Source organism: Chinchilla lanigera, unplaced genomic scaffold (assembly GCF_000276665.1).
Source record: "Chinchilla lanigera isolate Chin_1 unplaced genomic scaffold, ChiLan1.0 scaffold00021, whole genome shotgun sequence".
In the NCBI taxonomy this organism is placed as follows: Eukaryota; Metazoa; Chordata; class Mammalia; order Rodentia; family Chinchillidae; genus Chinchilla; species Chinchilla lanigera.
This window is the reverse complement of record NW_004955422.1, coordinates 6,030,012-6,056,716: the sequence shown is the minus strand read 5'-3', so window position 1 is coordinate 6,056,716 and position 26,705 is coordinate 6,030,012. Positions and strand designations below refer to the sequence as shown.

At 35.5% G+C, this 26,705-nt stretch overlaps 1 protein-coding gene and 1 pseudogene across 1 annotated transcript in view; one reads left to right on the top strand and one right to left on the bottom strand.

Annotated features, from left to right (window-relative positions):
- The window catches only part of LOC102009073, a 25,828-nt pseudogene extending 21,523 nt beyond the window's left edge, over nucleotides 1–4,305 (top strand).
- Lrrc4c (leucine rich repeat containing 4C) overlaps nucleotides 1–26,705 on the bottom strand; it is a 1,216,524-nt gene that overhangs the window by 797,457 nt on the left and 392,362 nt on the right. The gene's annotated exons all lie outside the window — the stretch shown is intronic.

The following is a 26,705-nucleotide window of genomic DNA, read 5'->3' as shown; positions in this document are numbered from 1 at the left end:
AAAAAAAAAAAAAAAAAAAAAAAAATCCGGGAAATATTTATATTGTGGCCAAGAAATAGAGGAAAACTCCTGGAAAAAATAACAACTCCATAGAAGAATAGGAGAAGGATAAATAGGCAGTTTGATTCACAAAAAGAGACTGAAGTAGCTTAGGCCATATGGATGGATGCTCAACCTCACTAATTATTCTGTAAAATGCTAATTAAATAACAAAAATCTTTCTCTTTTAAAACCTATCAGATTGCCAAAGATTATAAAATTTGGCAGTGGCATGAGGAAGCAGATTTTTATATATTGTTGCTGGGAGTACTTGGCAAAAAGCTTCAAAAATGTAAATGCACATATGCTAGAGTGTAGCAATCTCCCTTCTAGGAATTTCTCATAAATAAACCTCCATATAGGCAAGATATAAGCACGGAAGTGACCACTGCAACCTCTTAAATATTTGTCACTGGGGTAAAATGCAAATCCATTGTATCATTTAACCTGTGATATATAATAGAGATATTGTTAAAGGAACCATGATTTTATTATTCTCTCTAACTTATGTAAAAAAAATAATCAATCACAGCTTTCAGCTGATTGCTTTGAAATATATAACTCCATTATTGATCTCATCTTGAACTCCAGATTTGTATCAAATTTAACACAGACATTGTGATGTTTAATTTTGATTTAATCTTGATTGGATTAAGAGATGCCTAGAGAGATGATTGAATTCTGAGGCCACTGAGCACCTCAGCAGATTTACAAATCATTTGATGCGTTCAGTTTAAGGATTCCTAAGGGATGGGGCCTGACTGGAGGAGATGGGTGGCTAGATGTGTGCTTTTGGAAAGTTGTGTCTTTTCTCTGGCGCTTTCCCTCTTGCTTGGTATCCTGTCCATGACTGGTGAAGGAATCTTCCTCCACTATGCCCTTCCTCCAGGATGTGTCTTCCTTGGAGTCAGTTGATAACAGCCAGCTTGAAACCTTCAGGCAAGATAAACCTTTCCTACTTTACCTTGTGTGTAATGGGTATTTTGTTCTAGCAACAGCAATGGGATTAATAGAACCATTAAAGAATACTTGATTTCCCCAACACATCCTAAAGCCTGCTCTAATCCAATTCTCATCCAAATAATTAACCGCACTGCTTTGTTTTCTTAGACACAAATCAACATTTACTATTCTATTTTTCCAGTAAATTAGAATGTTCTATTGTTTAAGTCTCCAAAAAAATACCTAAAACTAGGCTACCATTGGTGTCTCTCTACCAGTCATGGCCCAGTTCCAAACCACCATCTTCTTCTCTGGACTTTCACCAACTATTCCTTTCTTCTAGTTAGCTTTCTCTCCAATATTACACACAGCAAGCAGAATGGTATTTTGAATGTTTGTCTTTATTAGTACATGCCCACAGTATATAATGGTTACAATTATTGTGGGGAATCGATACATGTTCATAATGCATTTTAATTTTATGTCATCTCCCTCTCCCCTCTCTCACCCTATTTCTCACTCTCCATTTCTTGGTTTCCTTCCAATTTGCAAAAATTTCATCTCCCTCTTTCTAATTATCTACCTTTTATTTTGTTCTGTTTATTTATTTCTATTTTGTGTTTCTCATATAAAAGGAACCATGGCATATGCATTGGACAAGCACATGGACATTTTAAAATGTACTCCTTAACACAAAATCAGTCACAAAGAAATCAGGGAAAAAACTCACCATGATCAAATGATAATGCGGTGAACATACCAGAATCCATGGACACAAAGAAATCAGCCCTAAGGCGGAAGTTCATGCCTGTGAAAGCTCAAAATTGGAAAGATGTTTGCATACATAAATGACACTCACTGTCTAAAATCCTGTAATATTGCACTATCAAACTTGAAATGAAAACTTAACTCCATAGATGGCTTTCTACAAATTCCAACATTATGTGTTTCCTTCCCTGTATCTCTGACCTCAACTCACACCAGTTTGTCTTGTCAAAATTCTCCAGTGTTTGTATTGTTTTTCTGTTATTTTCTAAATGTATGTGTGTTGATTGATATGCTTTCATTCTTTTATCTTTAAAATTAAAAAAAAGGTAAAGAAAAACATAGAAAATTTGCCTCAGGCTATGCAGGAATCTGATAAAAGATTGAAACTGCAGATAGGAATTTTCTTTCGGTGTACTTTCAGAACGTGCATCCTAGAACGGTTTTATTATGGTTCCTGACTCTGGTTGATCCAGCAAACCTCTCTTCCCAGTTTTAGCTGCTGGTTGCAGATTGGCCCATTAAATGTGTGGAGTGTCCTTTGCTGAATCCAGGTGACTTTCCTAGTTTCAGTGCCATTAACTGAGATACTGTTATCACTCTTTATTTCTCCCTGCCCTGAGGACACTGTATGGATTTTGTACAATCAATGAGATCCCCACAGCAACCTATATCTGAGGTTTGGAGGCAATCTCATAACCGAGTTAGGTTGTGAATTTTCTCCATTACTGCTGAATTTTTCTAATGTACTGTCTTTTTCTAAAAAGATAAATGGAGAGATAAAAAGAAGTTCATATATCTCCAAGCTTCCTTCATGATTACCAAGCAAGTTTTCTTCACACAATCCTATTATATACATGCTCTGGATATCGTTTGCCTTTTTAAATTATAAATTATGCATTTGATTCTTCAATTAAATTATTTTAAAAGAAGGAAAACTGAAAAAAGTACAATTTAAAAATTTGCAAAAGCCATACAAATGAGAGATATGATATCTCAAAATGGCAAAAATTATATAAAAGACATAAATTATTATGTCTTTTATAATGGCAAATATTATATAAAAGACATAAATTATTATATAAAAGACATTATTTATATAAAAGAAGTAGAATTATTTTTCTGATTCAGGTAGGTAATTGGCATATCAACTAGTTTCTCTATTTTGATCATATAGATATGTGATCATCTAGCATATGCAACAAATTATGCATACTTGTTATATGTATTTATATATACAAAAGTAACATTGTGCAACATTTCACTTCCTACATTCTTATCTGGCAAAAGTAGGCAAGTTGGGAAAAGATTTCTCTAAACATTTTGGACTTGACATGTTAATGAGGTGCTGAAAGAAGACTGGTAGCTAATACAGCAAGAATGGATTAAAAATGTTGGTTTCTCTAAAGAAAACATTATTAGAAGCAAGAGGTTGTGACTTTCATTCTCTTGTTAGCAGCTGCATAGCCACAAATAAAGCAGGCAGCTCACTGCAATCACAGCTATCACATATAAGTTGAAAGGTTAAGACAACCAGAAAATCTGGGTGTTTTGAAAAGTCTCAATCAGCTCATAAGGTATGCCTACTTTGGCCCTTATAAAACAAGATGATTTCTGGCATATATTTTGTAAAAAAACTTGATAGTTTCAGTCCCTCTTAAAATATAAGCATTAAGATTAGAATCACAGCACCTGACATCCGTATAGACAGGGTATGTGCTTTTGAATTCATCTCTGTTATAGGTTGAGTTGTATTCCCCCCAAAGATATGTTGATATCCTAAACTCCAGGACCTCAGAATATAAACTTATTTAAAGACATATTTCCAACAAATGTAATCATGTTAAAGCCAGTTCATTAGGATAGGTCCTAATCCCCTGTAACTAATGTCTGCATACCAAAGGGAGAATTTTTACGTAGAGAGAGAGAGAAATACAAAGAAAGAAAACAACATAATGACCTGAAGGAAAAATATGACATTGTGGCTGAAGAGAGGTAAACCAAAGAATGCCAAAGATTGTCAGGAAAAAAGAAAAAGTATGAAGGAAGGAATCATCCAGATAGCTGGCAGGGAAAACACAGTCCTCCTGACACCATGATTTCACTCTTTTTAGCCGCCAGCACTTTGAGATAATACATTTCTGTACTTTAAATCATGCACCATTTGACACTCTGTTACAGAAGCACTAGAAAACTAACACAATCTTGTGACTCCCTACACTGTCTATTAGGCTTGTTGGTCACTTTTGTGGCTTTCCTACTTTCTGCAGTCTTTTGAGCACTTTGTCTTTAAATAAGATGATTTTTATAGCTGTTCTTTTCTTTCCTAATCTGTATTTCCCCTATATAGGTTACAAAGAACATTTTGCAGTACAGTATCTTCAAATAAGCAGTGAAAATATAGACAAGGCATTAATAAGTGGAGCTCAGAGGGCTCCCATGGAGTCACAGACCTTGGATCGATTTGTGCAAGTACAGCAAGAAAACAGAGTTGACTTGGCAAACAAAGGGTGCAAGCAGAAGGATAACTTGCTGGGAAACAATGCTTCCTTTACCTGAGAAGTTTACCAGAAGAGACTTCTCAGCTGTTTGCAAGGTACCATGTTAGTGAGATTCTTAAATCTATGCTAAGCATTTGAAATACTACGGAGAGAGATTGGAAAGTAGAAGAATGCTGACAACCTGCTTAAAAAGGGACTCTTCCGCCAAGAGTCAGGACCCCACCCTCCCTCCTTTCCCGTTGCTGGCAACACGTCCCTACAGCTCTCGGTGCTACCTGTACAGAAAGCCAGTGAACATACTGCAAATTCACTAACAGGTTGACTCATAGGGATGAAATTTAAAGGTGCCAGCTGACTCTTAGGTGCTCAAGGGCTGAAAAATGTTGGAGCAAGAAGTAAGGAGTGGTATCAAGGGAATAACATGCAACAAACTGCTAGCAGCTTGGTGTTTCACTTGCCTCACTGGCTGGTTCTGGCCTGAGTAAGTGGTTGGTCACGGTACATGGTAGTATCTTTATTGTATAAACTATGCATGGAATTTCCATCCTCTCAATTTGACAGATATCTAAGCAAATCAGCTATTGCAAATTGATTTGCAAACCACATACAATGATCTATGTCATGTTTCATATTTTCACTGATTGGCTATTGTTACAATCACTATCATCATGATAGTCATTATTATTCCATTTGATTTTTCCTGATAGAAAAATACCTTTATGAAATGAATTTAAAATTTTTAGGTTCATCAAAAACTACCAAACTAGGCTTTCTTCAGAGGTGAGTAAATAGGTGATTAAATATATAGCAGATGTTTTGTGAATGGTCAGCTTCATACAAGTTCTAAGCTTCCTAGTGTTCTATAGCTTGCCAAGTCTTTTATTCTAGTATAACTTATTAAGTTGATTATACAATTTTGACTTCATTAATTTTGGGGGTTGTGGCTAGTAACACAACATATTAACGTGTGAAATGAAATAAAATAATCAGTAGTTGCTCTTAACCTGCTCTTCAATTGTGGCAGTCTGAGTATTATAGAAAAATTAGGCGACAAGCATACAGTCCCCAGCATCCCAGAAACACTGAACATGTACTATACCTTCGCCACAATGCCCCTGTGACACACTGAGCTGAGCTGTGTGACATTTAGTTACACAGCCTGGGTTTCAGTCTAGATTCCACAATTTAAAAGCCAGGTCACCTTGGTGGAACATTAATCTCCTAGAGTTCAAGTTTATATTTGAAATTAATGCATAATTCACAGACTGCCTTGACATCAAGTGAGACAGGGACAGTGAAAATGTTTTACAAATATAGAATTCCTTTGGGAGCTGGAACTCTTATAAGATTACCCAGTAGAATTCAACTGAGACATGCAAATCAAGTATTCAGTGGCTAGCAGCTGAACAACTGAACGATCAACTGAATTCCTGAATTGATTTAAATATGTCCTTATTTGTTGTGTCCACTTTCCACCTTTAGTTCACTTCTTAATTTAGCTTCAATAAAGAGCAAAATTATACTTATTTTTTCCTACCCATTTTTGTTTTTCCTTGACTATGACCTGACTCATTGCATGGGCTTATAGTTTCACCACTTAATTTTTGTGAATATCTTAACCTGCTCTTCAATTGTGGCAGTCTGAGTATTATAGAAAAATTAGGCGACAAATTTAATTCTCTAAGGGTTTAGAGAATTAACCCTTCTGCCAATTATTAGTAATAATCCTGCTAGCCATTTTTTTGATAAAAATAACCTTTAGAGCTAACATTGTAGAAAGCACTTAATAAACATAGTCTTTTAGTTTCTAAGAACAAATTTTCCTATGGAGCCATGACAAGATAACTGAAAGGGAAATTAGGGAAACGGTATCTTTGACAATAGCCTCAAGAAAAATGAAATACTGAGAAATTAACCTAAACAAGGAAGCGAAAGATCTCTTTAAAAAAAAACTATGCTACTTTCTAAAAGGAGATTGAAGAACATACTAGAAAAACAGAAAGATATCCTCTGTTCCTGGACAGACAGAATTAATATAGTCAAAGTGGCTATCCTCCCAATGTTGTTATATAAATTTAATCCAATCCCAAGCAAAATACCGGTGACGTTCCTTACAGGACTGGAGAAAACAATCATAAACTTCATATGCCACCAGAGAAGACCTAGAATAGCAAAAGCATTTCTGGCCAACAAGTGCAATCCTAGACTTCAAATTATACTACAAATGTTCAGTAATGAAAAATCATGGACTTGGCAAAGACAGACTTGTAAATCAATGGAAAATAATTGCAGATACAAAAACAAATCCAGGTACCCTAGGCCTTTGTCTTTGACAAAGGGGCCAGATCCTTTTTCTGGAGGAAAGATAGCCCTTTAACAAGTGGTACTGGGAAAACTGGTATCCACATGCCAAAGACTGCACCTAGACCCATAGCTCTTATCATGCACTAAATTAAAGTTAAAATTCAAAGATTTAAACACTAAAACAAAAACACTTAATTTTTTGGAAGACAAAATAGGTAAAACTCTTCAAGATATAGGTGAGACAAAGACTTTCTGAACAAAAGCCAGGTTGCACATGAAATAATACCAATTATCCACAAATCAGATCATATCAAATTAAAAAGTTTCTCTTCAGCAAAAGAACACCAGAGTGAAGAGACAGCCTGAAAAATGAGAAAAATCTGCTACTCCTCAGACAAAGGGCTAATATTTAGCTTATATAAAGAGCTCAAAATAATATGCCCCTCAAATATAAAGACCAAATACATGGGGCTGTGGATTTAGCTCAGCGGCACAGAGCCTGCCTGGCAAGCGCAAAGTTTTGAGTTTGATTCCCGGTCCTGGAAAACAAAGAAACAAACAAACAAAAAAAAAAGACCAAATCAAAACATGAGTATCAGAAATGAATAGATACTTCTCAGATGAAGAAATACAAATGGCTCATAAATACATGGTAAAGTACATAAGTAAATGTCCAACATTTCTGGCCTTTAGCAAAATGAAAATCAAAATACTAAGACTCCATCTCACTTCAGAAAGAACTCTATTATCAAAATAAACTTGAATCATTTATAGAAAATGGATGCAGTTGAAACAATAATGTTAAGTGTAACTCAGATTAAAAAAAGCTTAAATGTCACAGTTCCTATCACATGAAAATTTTAATACGTAAGTAAAGCATGAAATAAAGGCAGATATTAGGAAACAAGAGAGAGAGAGAAAGAAGTTATAGTGGTACTTTAGCTCACAAATGCATCGTGTCACAAACAGTTTGGCTTACAAATAGAAGTATTTGGCAAAGCTTTGCTTCAGTTCGAGAATTCACTTCTGTTGACGAACAGGACCACCTTCCTGGTGTGAACATGAATGTGGGCCTGTTCCCCAGAATCTTGATAGGAATCAAGTTTGTGAACCAAGGTTGCACTTTGTTGTAATTCAGTGTGAATGATGTATCTATGTACCTTGACTCAGTACAATTGTTTTATGCATTCTGTACTCTTTTTGCCTATTACTCTAGTTTTTAATGTGTATATATGATGATTATCTTTGCAAGGTGATAAGTAAATCTATAAATGAATCTGATGCTGGCAAAATGAAAGGGGGTGGTGGGGAGGGGAACACTAAGTAAACTGTGTTATGTACCTGTACTAGCACCCTGCAATGAATGTAATCATGTACTGTAATTATGTACTAATAAGAGTTGAAAAATAAATGAGTAAAAACCCTTTTACAAATATGGTGCCGCAATTCTTTTTGATTCTGATAACAAAAATACCATAAACTTGCTGGTTTATAAACAATGCTATATCGTGGTTCTGGACATAGAGATGTGTGTGACAGACGCTAACATGCATGTCAGTGTCTGGTGAAAATTCGACTCTCATAGACAGTATCTTCCCACTGCACACGCACATGGCAGAGTGTGCAAGGTGGCTCCCAGTGACCTCTTCTGTAAATATTAAACATCACCCAGAGGCCCTACCACCTCATACCATTACCTCGGGGGTTAAATTTTCAACCTGTGGATTTGGCATACAATAAAAACATTCATACTGTAGCACATAGATATGGGAATATACAAGATGTAAATACATTTCTCAGAGTTATATACCTTGGAGAGAGCACACCAGACATTCCAATTTAAGTGTCACTATCCCTAAAAGACCTGGTCCTCCACAGCAAAGAGGCTCTGCCTCAAATAGGAAATGATAAATGACACCAGGTGCATAATCTATATGTGTCACTGACTATGGCTAACACTGTTTCTCCATTGCAGAATTTTATCTGGGTGCAGATCTCTTTTGAGTTGGTACGTAGATGCCTGTCTTGTAGAAGTCCTACTTGGTTATGTGAGATCAACACGGCAGCCCATACATTCAATGACACACTTTGCAATCAGTCCACCAAAGAGGTCTCTGATTCTTTCTATGTGTAGGAACATTCTGTTTCAAGAAATGCTTTCTTATAAACATATTTCTAGCACCCTCTCTAAAGTAGGGCAGAGAGTAAGACAGATATCCATCCTGGTTTGCCTAGTCTGGTGGCGGTCAGTTTTCTCAGTGGGATTTTTAGAGTTAAAAACAGAAAAAGTTCTAGGATGAGTTGGCTTCTTCAGATAAAAGATAATTTCCATTTTATGGATGAGGAAGCCAGGCTATAACTATATATCCTGCATGTGGCTGAACCAGAGCTTGAATTGCTAGTCTCATTTTCATACTCAAAGTCCAATGCACAACCCACCATAAGATTAGGAAAAATAAATTTTAGTATATTAAGGAAACATTGAAGTACTAAGGGCTAATTGAATCTCTGATGTGATAACACAGACTGGAAAAATAAGGTAGGCTTTAAAACCTGAACAAGTATGTGTATGTGAATATGTTCTAAGTTTAATTTTCTCCATTCTGATTTTCACCATTCTGTCTAATGGTTAACAAAGAATGAACCTTTCAGTTAACTAATTGTCTTTGAATTTAAAAGACTTGACTTTCTTTACTATTACACTATAAAATAATACCACTTGCTGTCAATGAAATGGATGTTTTAAGAATTTGTTACTGGAAGATATTTTTATACAATCTCTGGGTTTTTGTGGATATCCAGATGTATATCCCTTGGGACTGCTCTGAGCTATTACTGATATTATTGAAATTTTACATAAAAAATGCCAAAGGTGACAAAGTAGGAAATAAAATTTTGGGTAGTTTAGCATGTGAAATTGAAAGTGAGAGTACAAACTGAACACAAGAGGAACTGTCTACAGAAATAGTCAACTAAGAATGTGATCACTACTGAGAAGACCCACATTTGCAGACCTACATAAGAGCAAGGGTAAATACAGCAATAGGGGAAAACCTGACTTTAGCGTAACTCTAGGCAACTGGAACAGCAAAGCTTACATTCAGTATTTTTAATTTAAAAATAATTAATGTGTACAAATTTTATACAAAGTATGCATGAAGGTTTGATGAATGTATATATTGTGAATTTTTTGTGCAATCAAAATGACTAACAGTCATCCCTATCAAGAGCCTGCAGGTGTGTGTGTATGTGCGCTTGTGTGTGTGTGCATGTGTGTGAGAGAGACAGAGACAGAGACAGAGGAAATCTTCTATAGGATATCTCAAAGAATGAAATCAGTATTTTAAGTAATATCTACACCTAAATATTCACTACAGGACTGTTAAACAAAATATGAAAACAACCTAAGTGCCTACTGGCATATAAATGATTTGCGACTAATACGTGTGCGTGTGTGTGTGTGTGCATGTATGTGTGTGTGTGTGTATGTGTGTGTGTGTGTGTAGGTCCATCTTTAAAAAGAAGAAAATCTTCCTGCTTGTAACAACAGCATTGAATGTAATGTGATTTTCTCCCTTTAAAAAAAACAAGAATGGGGCTGGGGATTTAGTCAGCGGCAAAAGCGCCTACCTGGCAAGTGCAAGGTCGTGAGTTCGGTTCCCGGTACCGGAGAAAAACAAACAAACAAAAAAAAAAACAAGAATACACAGCTAGGGTGCAACTGCAATCTACATTTTCATAGAAATGAGTAAACAGTGGTTGAAAAAATTGTTCATGTATGTCAAAGAGATTTAAGAATAATGACATATATTTTTCTTAGCACCTCAAGAAAGGAATGATTAATTGTTCTTATTCACCTCTGGTCAGTTTTCTTTAATGAATGTGGAGAGATCACACAAAGGCTGCACACATTTCTGGGTCTCCAGTAACTTTAGTCAAGAGTGAAAATGACACCTTCTATAATCCTGCATGGATGATTGCAAAGTGCTTGTGCTGAGAGAGCAGCCTTTGTAGCAGGGTGTATGTGAGAGTGGATCAAGTCTGTGTCTCTAAATCAGCACGTCTTGTGCACTGTATAATTAAGAGGGAGGACAAACAAAAGAGTAGAAGGAGAAGAAACTGACTCAATTACTTTTCTCCAAAACAACAACAAAAATACACCTGTGAACAAATATCGCCCTCCCCATTTGTGATTGTCCTACAAATAGTTATTTAGTTTTGTTTCCACTAAACTGTTCATAGCTCAGGAGGAATTTCACTGAGCATTGTTGTAGGGGTAAACTCTGAAGGATGCATGCCTAGATCAGCCCTGAGGATGCTGAGGTCATGCTTTATCTTTTCACACTAAAAATGGCAAATGAACAGAGAGGGTTTAAGCCTGGAGAATAAGATGGTTACACCCATGACTTCCCTTTACCACCATGCTCAGCAATTTCAAGGATTTCAAATTTGTCCAAATAATGTGGTTTGTCCCCTGAATTGTCTTTCTCTCAGAAGAGACCCTGTCCCTAAAACTCCTCAGGAATGTCATTGCTTGGTGCTGCTTAATTAAACATGCCAAGAAAACATAGCGAAGTTTGAAGAAACTGCAATGATTTTCAGCAAGGCTAAGCTCATGAAACTCAGAATTTTCTAGTGTGGATCAATGAGAGAAATACATGAATACAATTGTTTGTTTTGTGCTCTAGGAAAAGGATCAATGGTATTTTAGCCACAATTCAAACAAGAATGTCTTTCACTCTGCCTTACAGTGAGACCACTCGCTTCTTATAGTGGATAAAGAAGTGTTCTTTAGCAAGTTTCGCTCCATAATTCATGAACACCTCTATACCTCAGAGGGTCAGGCAATGTCCAAAGTAAAGTAGCTGAACAAACATTTAGGTCAGGATATACTAAGAGATTTTGCTCCATTTTCCCAACTATTGAAACCCTGGATTTTTATTTTCACCTGAGAGGACAAGTACAAGAGCTTTCATCCAATTCAAGGTTGTGAAGGTTTTGTTTTCCCTTCTACTTAAGGCAAGACCCATGGTGGCACCCAAGCAGTAGCCAAGAAATCATGTACTGAAAAAAGTTTCGCTTTTGAAACTACCATACTACCAAGCAAGGAAGACAGGATGATATTATTAATAATAGTCATGGTTCTTTTGTTCATTAATTGAATAATTTACATTGAGTGTTAGGACACTAATTAAACACTGAGGTTAGAGCATTAAGCAAAATAAATTGTCTTCATGGTTTTTCCATTCTTTTGTGGAGAGATAGAGAAACGACCAGTAATCCATGCTTATGTAGAACATAGTAAACACAATCCAGAAATCTTAAGGTGAGTAAGTTAAGTGAACAAGAAGTGTCTGACATTATTGAGAGTTTACATATGATAATTTCAGTATCCAAATTATTAAACAGTATATATATATATGATAAATTACAGACAAACTATCTGATCTAAGAAAGTGATAATAACTTGTGCAAGATCACTTAATTATTAATTCTCAGAGCTAGAATTAATTTCTTTTTTATTACAACCCTCTTCAGAGTTAGTCTGGATTTTTAATGTATTATTAATCAATTTTCTTGGCCCTGAGGATTCACTCAGTACCAAATACACTGAGCTATATCTCCAACCCTGTGTTTTTTTTTCATCAAAGTTTCCTTCCAGAAGTTATTCCAGCTAGATATATAGCTCAGTGCACACTGCCTGCTTGAGTAGTTCAAGGTCCTGATATCAATCCCTGGTTCAAAAAAAAAGGGTTATTCTATCCAATACACACAACTTTGTCTCTCTTTACTTCTTTCTTTCTTTCTTTCTTTCTTTCTTTCTTTCTTTCTTTCTTTCTTTCTTTCTTTTTTTCTTTTTCTTTATTTCTGTTTTTTCTTTCTTTTTTTTTCTTTCTTTCTTTTTCTTTCTTTCTTCTTTCTTTTCTTTCTTTCTTTCTTTTTCTTTCTTCTTTCTTTCTTTCTTTCTTTCTTTTTTTCTTTCTTTCTTTCTTTTTCTTTCTTCTTTCTTTCTTTCTTCTTTTTTCTTTCTTTCTTTCTTTCTTTCTTTCTTTCTTTCTTTCTTTCTTCCTTCCTTTCTTTCTTTCTTTCTTTCTTTCTTTCTTCTTTCTTTCTTTCCTTCTTTTTTTCCTGTCTTTTTGAGACAGGGTCTTATTATACATTTCAGGCTGGCCTTGAGCTCACTTTGCAGCCCAAGCTAGCCTCGAATTCACAGCAATCCTCCTGCCTCAACTTCCCGAGTGCTGGGATTAGAGGTGTGTACCACCATGCTCAGCCAGAAAAATCTTTCTTTGAAGCACATAAAATATAGCAATAATGCAAATGACTCAGAGAAAAGTACACATTCATTTTTTTCTAGAGTCCCCTGTTTTCTTCACTTGTCTCCTCTCCTACTGTCAATTATACATTTCTGGATCAATGAAGCCTTTCTTGGAGAATTTAATTTGTGCAAGAGCACAATGCTTCCCAGCTATTCCTTGGCAACCTCTGTTGGGGGTGGGGTTCCAGGGTGTTTGCATCCCTCTTTCCCAGAATCTCCAAGTTCCTTTCAACACATGGCATTCGATCAACCTTTGGTCCCCAAGAACACTGAGGTACTTAACTTCAGTCTCTACTTTCTCACTTTGGCATATTCATTTTCTTTCTCCTTAATTATTCTGAGCAAGCCTTGGGAAATCTGTATAATTCCTGTCAACTGTTGACAGGGCCCCCTGACCCCTACACTGATATTGTTCTGGCAGGTGTCCAAGATTTTGAATCTCTTTTTTGCCACTCTCATGATGAAGAGATATTTTCAGCAAGCTGTCATGATGAGAAGGAGCTGACAAATTAATACTTCAGAGCCAGCTCTGCACCATGGAATTCACATGCAGCTCACCACCCCGATCCTCACAACAACTTTGTCGCAGTGGGACCATCATTTTGTAAGGTCCAAACCGAGCCTATTTCATTTGTTACATATTGAAAAATAATTAAATACACCAAAGTTTGCCATCAGTAAATATGGACACACATTTTTCAGTTCAAATGTACAATATTTCTTTCTAATCCTCAGATTGTCTCATGTTCTTTATCTGCAACATTCAACTCCTTCCATTAGCCTCTGGCAAACACTGGACCAATTTTTGTCCCAATCACTGTGCCCTTTCTAAAGTGTCATATGAATAAAATTATACAGTGCAAAATTATTCAGGTAATTTTTTTTAATCTTCTTAACCCATTTTAGTGGCTTCTCACTGAATAGAATGATAAGTCATCATCACAGTGGAAAGACCCTAAACTTCCCAGTAGAATTGTATCCCCTACTTTACATAGTGAAGGCCTGGCACCTATGAATGTGATCCTACTTGGAAATAGGTTATTTGAATGTGTGGCTCAGATGTTAAGGAAGAGGAGAGGGGCCCTAAGTCCAGTATGATGGATGTAGAGGAGAAGACACGTGGAGGAACACCCAGAAAACACCGTGGAAAGAGCCAGCAGGCACACAGAAGACAACAGCAGAGATCCAAGTTATGCATCTTCAAGTCCCACAATGCTCAGGATTGTGAGCCAACATAGTAAATGAACAGAGGCAGCATAATCCTGCCAACATCATCATTTCCAACTTCTAGTTTCCTGGAATGGGATAGAACACATTTGTTTTGTTTTTGGCTTTTTTCCAGTACTGGGAATCAAACTCACGACCTTGTGCTTCCCAGGCAGTGCTGTGCTGCTGAGCTAAATCCCCAGACCCTAGAATATATTTCTATTTCAAGTCACTCCTACAGTACTTTGTTACGGCATCTTCAGGAAACTAATGTGCCTGCTTATCTCCTAACCCCATCTACCCTGCCCTTTCTCACTGTGGACGCCCAGTTGCTTGGGCTTTTCTCAGCTCTTCACATTAATGGTGTCTTTTTCTCTTCAGATCCTGAAAGGAGTTGTTTCTGCTTCCCGGGACACGGCTACCTGGTTAAAATCCTACTCATTTGTCAGGGCTTAGCTGCAATGCCATTTTCTCTTAAGGTTTCTTGATTCTCTAATATAAATTAGAATGATTTGCATCACTCTCTGAACTTTTCCTTCAGTGCTCCTACTTCCATTTATAATTAAATGTCTGTTGACTTCTTTATTTACTGTTTGTCCCTCATAATAAATCATAAGCTGCCCAGACCTGGTCCATTTAATTTTGCTCCCTATTGTAGGTCTATGAATGTATTTGTGGTGTGTGTTTATATGTGCACACACATGTATGTGTGGATTTGTGTAAAAAATTTATTTCAGATTTTCAAACTCTTATTCCTAGACAGAAAATATCCAAGAATTGAGGAAAAGCTGACCCTTGATACTCTGTTTCCTCAGTTGCCATCACCACCTCCATTCTGATACTAAAATTTTCTTTATTTCTACAGTCCTGATGTAAACTAAAACAAACAAATAAATCAGACTCCTACTTTAGACTTCCCCGATCTTGGTAAGGTAAAATGGACTATATTAAAAATTTAAACAAAGCTTAGGGAAATATGAGATTTTAATGCCTGTTCTGAGTAAATTGATAAGATGTTGATATAATAAATCTAAAGTTATCTCTTCTTTAGCTCTGAAATATGTTCTGTAACCACCATGCCCAATATTCCTATTTCAAGATACACTACGGAAGAACTCCTTTACATGAAAATACCGTAAAGGAGCATAATGTAAGGGAGCATAAACTTTTACACTGATTTACCAAGTTCAATCTTTTAACATCCTTGGTCTTTGGTAAAGAATTATAATTTGTTTCAACATGAGTGATCATTAAGAAAAATATTCTTTCACAAATGATGCCCTCCCTTACGTACAACTTTTGCATGCCTGTTCATGTAATGATTTGGGACATTCAAAACCACAGCATAATTATAGAATAATTTGAATGAACGTTTCCTAGACTCAATCATAAAGCTTTGTTTGCATCAATACAACCCACTGAAAAGTTTGAAAGAAAATCAGTTATTTATTTTTGCACAACCCCACTATGCTTGTGGAGTGCTGAGTACACCGTATGTCTTAGATAATTCATGCTGGCTTGAATTAATCCTCACCTTATGCCATTTTAGTTCACATTAATGCTTTCCTGAATGCTTCTACGTTTATTTTGCAGGATGACAATTTTATAACGTACACATAACTGAACTGAGGGTATACATCTCTCTGAATATGTACAATGTATACATGAATGTATAGTCAGTAGATATAGAAGAACATTATCAAAATGGAGTTTAGGAAGTCTTAGGTTTATATTTGTTTTTTCCTTGCTGGTCACACAAATATGTTTTTTTATTAAGTTTATTGGTATAACTTAGATATACATAATGATCACGTTACCAAAGAGAATTTGTACCTGCACAGGATATATCCTGGTTCCCTTGTTCCCGTGCTCCTCCTCTCCCTTCAAGCCCTCTTCCGCTCCTTACTTACAAAGCTTTGGTTAGGGGCTGGGGATTTAGCTCAGGGGCACAGTGCCTGCCTGGCAAGAGCGAGGTTGTGAGTTCGATTGCCGGTACCGGAAAAAAATCAAAGCTTTGTTTCCATTTAATCCTTCCTTTCTCATTTTTTATTTTCCTTTCCTTCTTTTCCCCTCCCTAGTTCCCCTTTCCTATTGAACAATTTCTTCGTGTTTCACAATATCTATTATACATTTTTATATATCTTCAAAGAAAGTAAACTAATCTGAGGCGAGGTACTAGTGTCCTGGCAGAACCTTGGCTGTAGGTGAGCAAGGATACTTGTGCTTTGGAAACAACTTTGAGCTGGCCACTCGGTGTATCCCAAGAGCCACGAGGATGTCCCTGATGCTCTACAGCTGTTTTCAAGCCACTTGTCAGGATGTGTGTGCTCTACCACTATGGGAATTAAGCCTAGGTGTGTCAGTAGGACATCTACCAGTACCAGGAAAGAAAGATCCCAGGTATAACGGTAAATTCCCCTCCAATCCCAGATCAAATTGATTTAGTACTTGGATGTAACCTGTCAATGGTCAGACTGATCTGTCTTTAGTCTAAAGGAATGGACATTTCAACTTTTTGAAGATCACACTTCCAAAACAAAACAACAGTGGAAATTTTCTATTGTGACTTTAAAACCAAAATGAACCTTTTTCCCATTATCAACTTAATGATTTAGGAAAATATATTTTAGAAGTTATAAATACCTCAAAATGCCAGAATTTTAAGGTAATAAATTACAGCAGTGTCAGAAAGTGCTCTATACTCCATGGGTCAGAGGTTAGTGCTAGTAAATGTCCTCAGCAGAAATTTGTGTGTCTTTGCTGAAAGAAACTGTTAATGAGTCCTTGATTGATCAATATTGCATGTCTCTATCTGTTTTCATGAGAAACCACTTTGAAGATATCAATATGTGATACAACAAGCATTGTTAATTTCCTACCACTTTGTTTGTAACTCTGTATTGTTTGCATTGTTCTTTTGACATTTTGTAAAAGGTTGTCTGTCTGTTAATGTTTTCCTCCTTTTATTTTTAAAATAAAAAAAAGAAATTTGTGTGTCTCACATGTAGGGATGCAAAAATCCATATGGAGAGCAATGAATCCAAGGTTATATATTCTAACTCTATTTCTAACTATAAGGAGCTTACAGTGCATTTTCACTGATTGAAAATAACATAAATAGAAGAAGATCCAAACAGAAAGAAGGTTGATGATATCACAGAAAATTGCAACCATGGGAAAAGAGGTAAATGGGATAAAATAATAAATTTTATAAAAGTAGAAAAGGAAAATAAAGCTGTGACAATGAATTGGCACAGGGAGAGTAAGCCTCCCTAGAGACCAGTTTCTCTGCTGGATAGAATAACATTCTTAACAGGCAATTCCAGAATCTGTAGACATAAGGGGATTACAAACAGTGATGAAATTATGAATATGCCCAAGAGAATGTGTTTTAAAAAACAGTTTGCATAGCAAACTTAGTTATTTAGACTGCATATTATAAATCAATTAAAATTGAAGTTATCTAAAAATGCTTTAGTTCACATTTAACCTTCAATTGCGAGACTACAAATTGTTCTTACTGAAAATAGTTGTACTTATTTTGGAGTCTTTATTTAAAAGAGAAGAAATTGGTAATCAGAAGAGCAGGAACAGAAACTACAATTTGCTTAAAAAATGCAGAAATAGCTACTTGGTGTGCTCCTATCCGGAAGTACCCTCCTTAATATGTTTATTTGGTGAAGTAGATAATCCATCTAGAAAGTCAAACTTCTCCCTTGTCTATTATTAGCTAAGTCTGGATAATATCATGGTTTCCTTCACACTCTGTGTAAAGTTACATATAACATGCATCAGAAGGTAACACAAGTATATAAATGGGATGGAATTTTTTTACATCGTGTAGATGGATCAACATGCAACAGAGAGGAGGAAGAATAACCTGGAGCATCTTTTCAGAACTAACTGAAGCATTTTAACTTTTAAAAAATAGTATAAATTTTGCCACGAAATATCTAGCTTCCAACTATGGATTTTAAAGTGTAATAAAATTTTGTTCTTTTTCACAATAATATAGAAAATACATTACTAAAATAGTCTAGAGATTGTTCTAATTCTTCAAAATATGAATTCACTTAATCCTCCCCATGAACTTCTAAGACACAGATTTCTGATACCCAGACATCAAGGAAAGTACAGAGAGATCACAGAGAAAGTGATTAGAAATCCAGGCATTCAGAACTCAGCACCCTCGTGCCGCAGTCCAGGCACTTAGCGGCTCACTACGCTGCCCTTTGTGCTATCCTGCCGTGGGTGGATGTACTTGCAACTTGTTTATACTCTTTCATTGGAAATGAAACATTCTCCTCTTTAGTCCATAAAATAAAATGATTACTCTTTGTTGTTCATAATTAGTTAGAGCATCTATCTTGCTGGTTGCCAGTTTTGTGTTTATAACATTGAAAGTACTGAGTAAGTGTTTTGTAAGCAAATGCACAAATTATGTCAAATATCACTCTTTCCCATAAATGACTGGATACTGATGCAATACATTCACATCTCAACTAGTGTTACATTTGAAGTAACATTGACCATAGAGTTATTCCTGTTATTTCCCAACTTTTCATTGTAAAATGGTGAACTACTTTTGTTACTGATAGACCAAGGGTCCAGAAAGAAAGATAGAAGAAAATTGTCCTAATTTCAAAGGCGCTGTCTCCAGCATTGCCTTACCGTAAATCAGGGATCCTGAAGCAAAGCAAACTTCTGTTAGTGCTCTAGGAAGGCACTTGATCTTGGGAAAACTTAGTATTGGTAAGTACCGCAGGGATTAGCAAATGCTCCATTTTCCAACTCTGTCTTCAATTAGTTTGATGAGCAATTAAAATGCTAATTAAAAACCAGTCCAAACCTTAGTACTCAGAAGGTTATAAAAAACATAGTCATAAGTCATGGATAACTAATAATGTCACCAACAAAGAACATATAAAAAGAAGGGTTAAATTATCACAGTAATTTTAATATCATGGCATTTTTATGTGGTCACAATGACCATACACACTATCAAATTCCAAATTAGCAATTAAAAATTAGCTTATTTCATTGTTACAACTTTCTCTTAGGAAAACAATTATTTTATTTAAAATAGATAATCACCAGAAGACCATGGGTATTTTTTTATAAAGACACAGTAAAGCTTAAATCAGTCAAATTCTCCAAAGTTAATTAAAACACTGATAATTCAATTTACATATCATTGAGGGCATGGAGTTTTTGCATTTGCTCTTCTAATATCAGCATATTGAGCTCTTTATTTTTCCTTTCAAATTGAAACATTTTGAATTAATTTTGCTCAATGCAACCCTTTCATTTAAAATGATATTCTTAATCTAAGCTTCATAAAAGTTAAATTATGAACCTAAAACCCATGTCAACAAAATACAGGTTAATAATAAGAATTCTCACCTATAAGGTAATTTATATGAGGAAAGAACTTTGCTAGCCAGTATGATATGCCTAGGACTACAATTCTTTACTGACCACTAAGAGTTTCCCTTGATGGATTAAAAGTGAATTGATATATATAAAGAAAAAACTATTCTAACCAAATGTGATCCTTCTCAGAAACATTCTTTGAACTGAATTATCTATCATATTTGGGAAAAACAAGCTATATTTTGTGTTGAAATGTTGATATTTAAATGTTTTCCAAATGGTTTGGTAACTAACTCCAGCGTATTCAGATAAACAAATATCAATCCAATTATTTTAATATAAATCTATAAACATTGGCAAAGAGATGGGCCCAGCTCTTGAAATGATTTCCTCCAAATGTGTCGCTTGAAAATGGGCTCCACGCCTACATAGTTTCACATACTCTCTTCAGAGGAATGGTACCTCAAATTCCCTTTATTTGTTCTGTTTCTATAGCCAGTATTTCCTTTCCAGTCCTCTCCCAAATTTATTTTCACCTGTCTCCATAACTCTCTCCACTTGTCTGCCCTCCTTCTTGTGGCCATCACCTTTTCTAAAACAGAAAATTGTTTACTATTTGAAAAGCACAGGCTTCCCTGGCTATGCAAGAGGGCCGAGCTTGAACTCTTCACCATTCATTTCAGTCTTTGTCATCAAGTTTCAGTTCCTTGAGCCTCATTCTACATGCATGGGCTGAATTGATCAGCATGAGCCCTGAAAAATCTACTCAGAGGCGTAAACTTCCCTTCAACTTGGAATTTCTTTTTCCTTTTCCATGTGTGCATATATATTACATGATCTCATGAGCAGAAATAAGACATTATTTTCATATAAATTAATTCATTGTAATGGGATTAAGAAGCACCTCTTCTGATGTGACTACAGAAGATTTAGCAAAGACATGAGTATGAGACATTTATAATTTATTGTTATAAGACTCAGCATCACACACACGCACAAGGATGTGTTCGTGTGCGTCTCTGTGGATCCTTGCTTTTATGAAATATTGCTAGGAAGTGTTTTAACAATGAATGTTCTGCTTCCTGTAAGAGATATAACTGAGAAATTATTTTCAAAATTGATATGAGCTTATTTTCGATAGGAAGTGATTCAAATTCATCAATCACATTAAAATTGAACAGCTGGGCATAGAAAGCACTAGATTTTATGTATAAGGTCGTATTTCTAAACCGTGGAGCAGAGGTTCCAAACTCAAGTACATACTGGACATAATACCATTAGTATATAAAGTCTGAAAGACAGTCTTGGTAAACTCTTTGGATGCTTATGTAAGCATTCATCTGCCTGGTTTATGTCTTCAAACCACTATGTGAGCCTTTCAGTCAAGGAGTACATTGCTCACAGCTGCTGATTTGGATCCTCTGAATTTAGCATTTTCATTTAGGTGACCTGTATTTTCAGATTTAACTTCCTATACTGAGGATGTGTCTACTCAAAGAAAATACAGAGGGCAAGTCTGAATACATATGTTGACAAATCCTAATGATCAAATGATTTAATAGTAGCATAAATATACTGGTTCACTTATTGCTATAGTTAAATTTGGTAAAAGTAGACCACAACCTTTGTGAGTGAATCATAACAACAAATATTTATTAAATATCTTCTCTTTCTAGAACAGGGATAGTAAATGGAGATTAAAAAGTAAATCAGACCTGCTCTGTGCATTTAAGAAGTTAACGAAATGACTTGGAAGACCATGGTAAACATCTAGTTGTGATATAGGCTATTGACTATTGTAGAAAAATTTACACATTCAGTATATACTTTCCAGAAAGAACGTGTTAATGAATAAATTATGTTAGTGTGGATGAGGCAATCTGGAAATGAAGGATAATCATACAACACAAGATAGGTAGGGGTTAAACAGGTTCCTAGAAGAAGAATTGAGAGAAGTAGGAGTTTACCAATTTGAAAGAAACTGGGTATGAAACAGTTCAAAGTAAACAATACCAGGAAAAATGTCACCTGATATAAACTTATAGCAGTGCTCATACCTCATTTAAATTGCCCTATACTATATGTCTCATAAAATATGCACAATTAATTTTGGGAACAAATGTTAATCGTGTTCATTCAAAATACAGAAAGCACAGCAGAGAAAAAGGAAGAGCGGAGAGGATAACAGTGGGATACACTTTCTATACACTTCCAAGTTACTATTTTTGCATGCAGAGCTGTGGAGGCATGCAGCTATTCTTCAAGAGATCTGAGCTAAAATACCAGATTTAAGAGACAAGCTAGGAGCGTAATTCAGTGCAAGCAGTGCTGAGATCCTCAAGGCTTCTGATACATTGCATTGATCATGTTTGGGCTTGTGTCGTAACCCTTGACAACACCCTCAGGGATTGCTCTCCTTTCAGGGTATCAAAAAGCTAGCGAGAATCACAAAAGGGACCTTTTCACCACACCCGAGACACTGTGTAAATTGCCCCACTGAAAGTCACAGAACATGCCAAAGTGACAACCCTAATTCGTTTTTCCTCATCAAACAACACAAAAAACACCAAGAAGACATGGACTGAACAGCTAAACCTTTAGCCCCCTGAGAAAGCCTTTCGAATAGTAATGCTGAGGGCTGAGAATTTAGCTCAGCAGCACAGCACCTGCCTGGCAAGTGTGAGGTTGTGAGTTCGATTGCCGGTACTGGAAAAAAAAAAAAAAAAAAAACAAATAGTAACACTTTTTTCTACTCTTGCTTGTGAATTGCAGAGGTAAATTTCTTTTAAATTATGCATGAGAATGCTAAAAACACAGCATATGAAAGAAATAAAGTGTGTATCTAATCTCTGTGGCATGATTTGCATATGGACACAGAGTTAAATATAGTCATAGATTTTATATACATTTATGAACATTTATTTTATAAGAGACTAACTATTGGTTTAGACCCACTTAAATGCGTTTGCATTCTTAAATTTTTCTTTTTTTTTTTTTAACCTTTGAACCTATGGTTCTCTTGCTTTTTGCTTATTTTACTTTAATTAGGCCTGCTAAAGAAAGTATAAGACACATTGGTATAAATTACCAATGCAGAACTTTTTCCAAGGTACTGCTCATACCAAGTAGCTTTTCAGAAAAATCATGACATAATTTTTCATAAGATTCCTTAGATTGGAACGCTATTCTACTTGAAGTCAATGCCATGAAAAATGAATAGTAGGTGTTTTTCCAATGTCACTGAAAAAGCCAAAGTTCAAGCAGTGGTTTGTAGTTATTGCAAAAGGTAGTACACTGTGGTCATTGATAACAATTGACACCATTCTGCTTGTGTTTGGACTGAACAACTCCTTTTGAGCTATGATCACGTAACTACATTTCTGTCTTATAAGTACTAGTGTAGTACTTAAGGTATGGTGGGCACTCATATATTAATTAAATATAAAGTAAGATATTGAATGCCCTATGTATGACACAGGATTACTTTTACATCATTTGACTTGTAAAATATAAATTGAGATTATTATTTAAATATGAACACAAGTCACTCTTTAGAGGCTCAGTTTTTCAGTAACTTCACAAGTTTATTCAGCTAAACAAATCATACTACTAAAAGAGTTTGTCACAAAATTAACCATTCTGTGTGTGTTTTAATAGTCTGTATTTTAATAATCTACTAACACTACATTCTGGGATTTCACTAAATGTGGTAGGTAAAGAAAAGAAAGCTAATTCCAGGCAAAACTGGAATTCAGACATGAAGTAAATTTTGATACACACCTCAATTTGGAAGACCAGTAATCTGTGGAGCTGGTTCAAGAGTATTAAGGGGTTCTGATACACAGTTGAGCTTAAGATCAAGGGAAAGAAGCAGGAGATAGATACACAATTTCAAAGAATTGAAGGGTATGGTACACCAAGTGGGACTTTGGAGGAAAACTGCAGTTTGATGGCCACTGAGCAGAAAATGATATGAAGAAACTGGTCAATAAAAAGAAAGTGACAATGAGGCAAGTGTCAGAACAAAGCAGCCAGAATCCTGTGGATGGGTAAGGGGAAAGTTTGAGCTGGGCTACATCTCAACAGAATTCCTGTGCTTTCCCTCGCCCCATCGTGTCTCTGCACACAGGCATATGCTGGACACTGCATCCTGGTTCTCCTGGGACTTCCCTGGTTTGACAGTGAATGTTCTACATGCCGAAAACACTCTGAATCCCAAGCTAACAAAGCACTAGATTATCATGCACAGCAATACGCAGGCACTTGCTTTAAAGTCAAGGCCCATCCTCTTTGAAAAAGTCAAGGGAACCTGTGAGCAGAAGGTTTAGAAGCCTGGTTCTACCTCATGTATATCTTACCCAACACATCAAAAATCACCAATACCCCACATTAAAGGAAATGGGTAAATATTAGTATAATACTAGACATAAAGAAATTGAAAGAGTTTTATCAAAACTTCTCTTGAAATTACTTAGCAAAAACAGTGCCTAATTTAAGTATATAATTTTGTGTCAGTCAGTACTGCAAAAGAGAAAATGTAAATGATTTTAAATCCACCGTTATTAAAAGTGACCAAAATTCATAACATGAATGAAATTATAAATTAATAAATATTAAATTAATAAAATTGATGTTACTGAATTTGTATTTAACTAAATATTTGTATTTTATTTCTACATTAATAAAATCTGTTTCTTAGGCATGTAATGATAATCCAAAATATGAAATATATAGAAAAATTAAATATGGATACTTTAATCCTTTCTCCTTCAGCAAACCAGATATTTCAATTTTTTTTATTTTGGTACTGGGAATCAAACTCAGGACCTTTAGCTTGTCAGGCAGGTGTTTATGCCTCTGAGGTATCTCCCCAGCCAAACCTGACATTTCATCATGGGCAAATTTGCTATACCAAATTTTGTTCCTAGTTCCTACGTTGGAAATATTTTGTAATACTAGGTGAACAAACCTATCTGAAATCTTACTCCACAGTTTACATAATTTCATGTGCTTTCATGCTTTATTACCTGACAACTGCAAGTTTTATTTTCCCTGAGTTGTTACTTTCCAATGTCAATTTGGGTGAACAGAGAACTGTGTTTAGGCAGGATATACAGATACCCAGTCTATTTGACCAATTATTCAAGTAATTGAAATGTTAGAAGTACGCATACATACATACACACACACACACACACACACACTATTTGTGATCTGAAATGTCACCCAAAGGTTCATGTGTTGAAGACTTCTACTAGGAAATGCTGAAATCATTATGAAATGGGATCTTGAAGGAGGTCTCCCAGTCACTGACAAGGTAACCTTGAAAGGGGCAGTGGTACCCAGACTCTTCCTCTTCTTTCCTTTTGCTTCCTGGCTATGCAGCTAGTGGTTTACTCTGCCATCTGCTCCTACCATGAGATGCTACCTGAGATGTCAAAGCAATGGGTGCATCTGATCATGGGGGGGAACTGTGAAAACTGTAAGCCAAAATAAACTGTTACCTTCATAAGTTAATTATCTCAGGTATTTGTTACAGTAATGTTAAAACTAAATACCACACAAATGTTTGCACATTATATAAACAAATTCTAGTTTTTAGAAATGATGAAACTGCAGCCAAAATGTAAGTATTATTCACAATGACTAAGTAAAACGGAAGGAGATTTCAAATAAAAACTAAAATTCAATGGTGGAGTTTATACAGGCTTTTAGCAGAATAATAGCAACGTCCTTGAGATCATTGAAGCACAGAAGGTCAGAAGAGTTACTGCTTATTTAGAAATGACAGATATGAAGATTGCACAACTTCATAAATGCCAGAGAACCTTAGGCCTACAGTTTTGAAATATAGCACTGCAACTAGAAAAACTCCTTAGAATTTGTGTTCAGAAGAAACTGGCTAAGGCAAAGTTTCTTTTTAAATATCTTTCTTATATTTTGTTCTCTAGTATTATAGTAAAAGCAAATGAGAAGTTAAGTGATTCTGGTGATGTTTAATGTATGAGTACCATGAACCATCATAGTCAGGAGTGAACTCTTTATTTCAGGTGCATATGCAAAACAGCATCCTTCATTTTTAAACTCATTCAAGTCGGGGCTGGGGATTTAGCTCAGCGGCAAAAGCACCTGCTTGGCAAGTGCAAGGTCATGAGTTCGGTTCCCGGTACCGGAGAAAAACCAAAAAAAAGAAAAAAAATAAATAAACTCATTCAGGTCTTTCATTGAGTGCAAGTTATATCTTAAATTTCTTTCTTTGAGATGGTCAGCCATACTGAAAAAGTATTTTCATGGCATTTTAACAGACAGCTTGACTTGGATAGGTAAATCATGGGACACAAATATAGAATTTCCTGTCTTTATTTATATCCACTTTAATTCCTTCCTCAATTCCAGGTGGCCTTGAATTATTATTTCACTATGAGAAATCCAGAAAGAGTTCATTCGTAGGAATCTATAACAGTTTCTTTTATTTGAATAATTTAAAAGATGGTCAATTTCCTGGAATTCTCTTAAGTTAGTGTGAAAAAGTATTTTAACATTTTTTTTCTTTTGTTTTGCTCATCTAAATACCTCACTCTTAAAAAAGACAAAAAAGAATGAAAAATAATATAGTCTCTGACATCAGAGCATTCAAATTTCAGTATTAACCAATACAGACATTGGCTAAAATTTTTTTGAAAAGATAAAAGTCATATATTAAATATAAATGAACTCAGGGATTTTAGCTAACTCATTCATAAAAAAATCTGCATGATGTTACAGAAATTTTAAAAAACTATATATATATATATATATAGAGAGAGAGAGAGAGAGAGAGACTGATTTTCTAGTGAGATACAAAAATTCATTTAGTTTTTAGTAGGAAAAAATTCTTATTGTGTATCTGTGTACTTGTGGACACAAATACTTGGATTCCTTTTGTTTATCTGTAATTTTAATGGTTACAGTAGCACAAAGACAATGAAAGGCTCAAACCCTATAGAAAAAAAATATCCTTAGGGGCACATACCAGAGCCTACTTTTCCACTGGGGACACCCAGAAATCTTTTAAATCTATTTCAAATTTTTCACAATATTTCCTGACACAAGCAGAGTCACTAAAGGCAAGTAACTTACTGACATTTTGTTTCTTCAGGTGGTCCAGCTCTGTGTCAAATGACCTAAAATATCCACTCAGAGTGATGGTCAATTGAATTAGAAACTCTATCTGAATCAACCGCAGATTCATAGGTGTCAGTAGGTAAATTCCATGC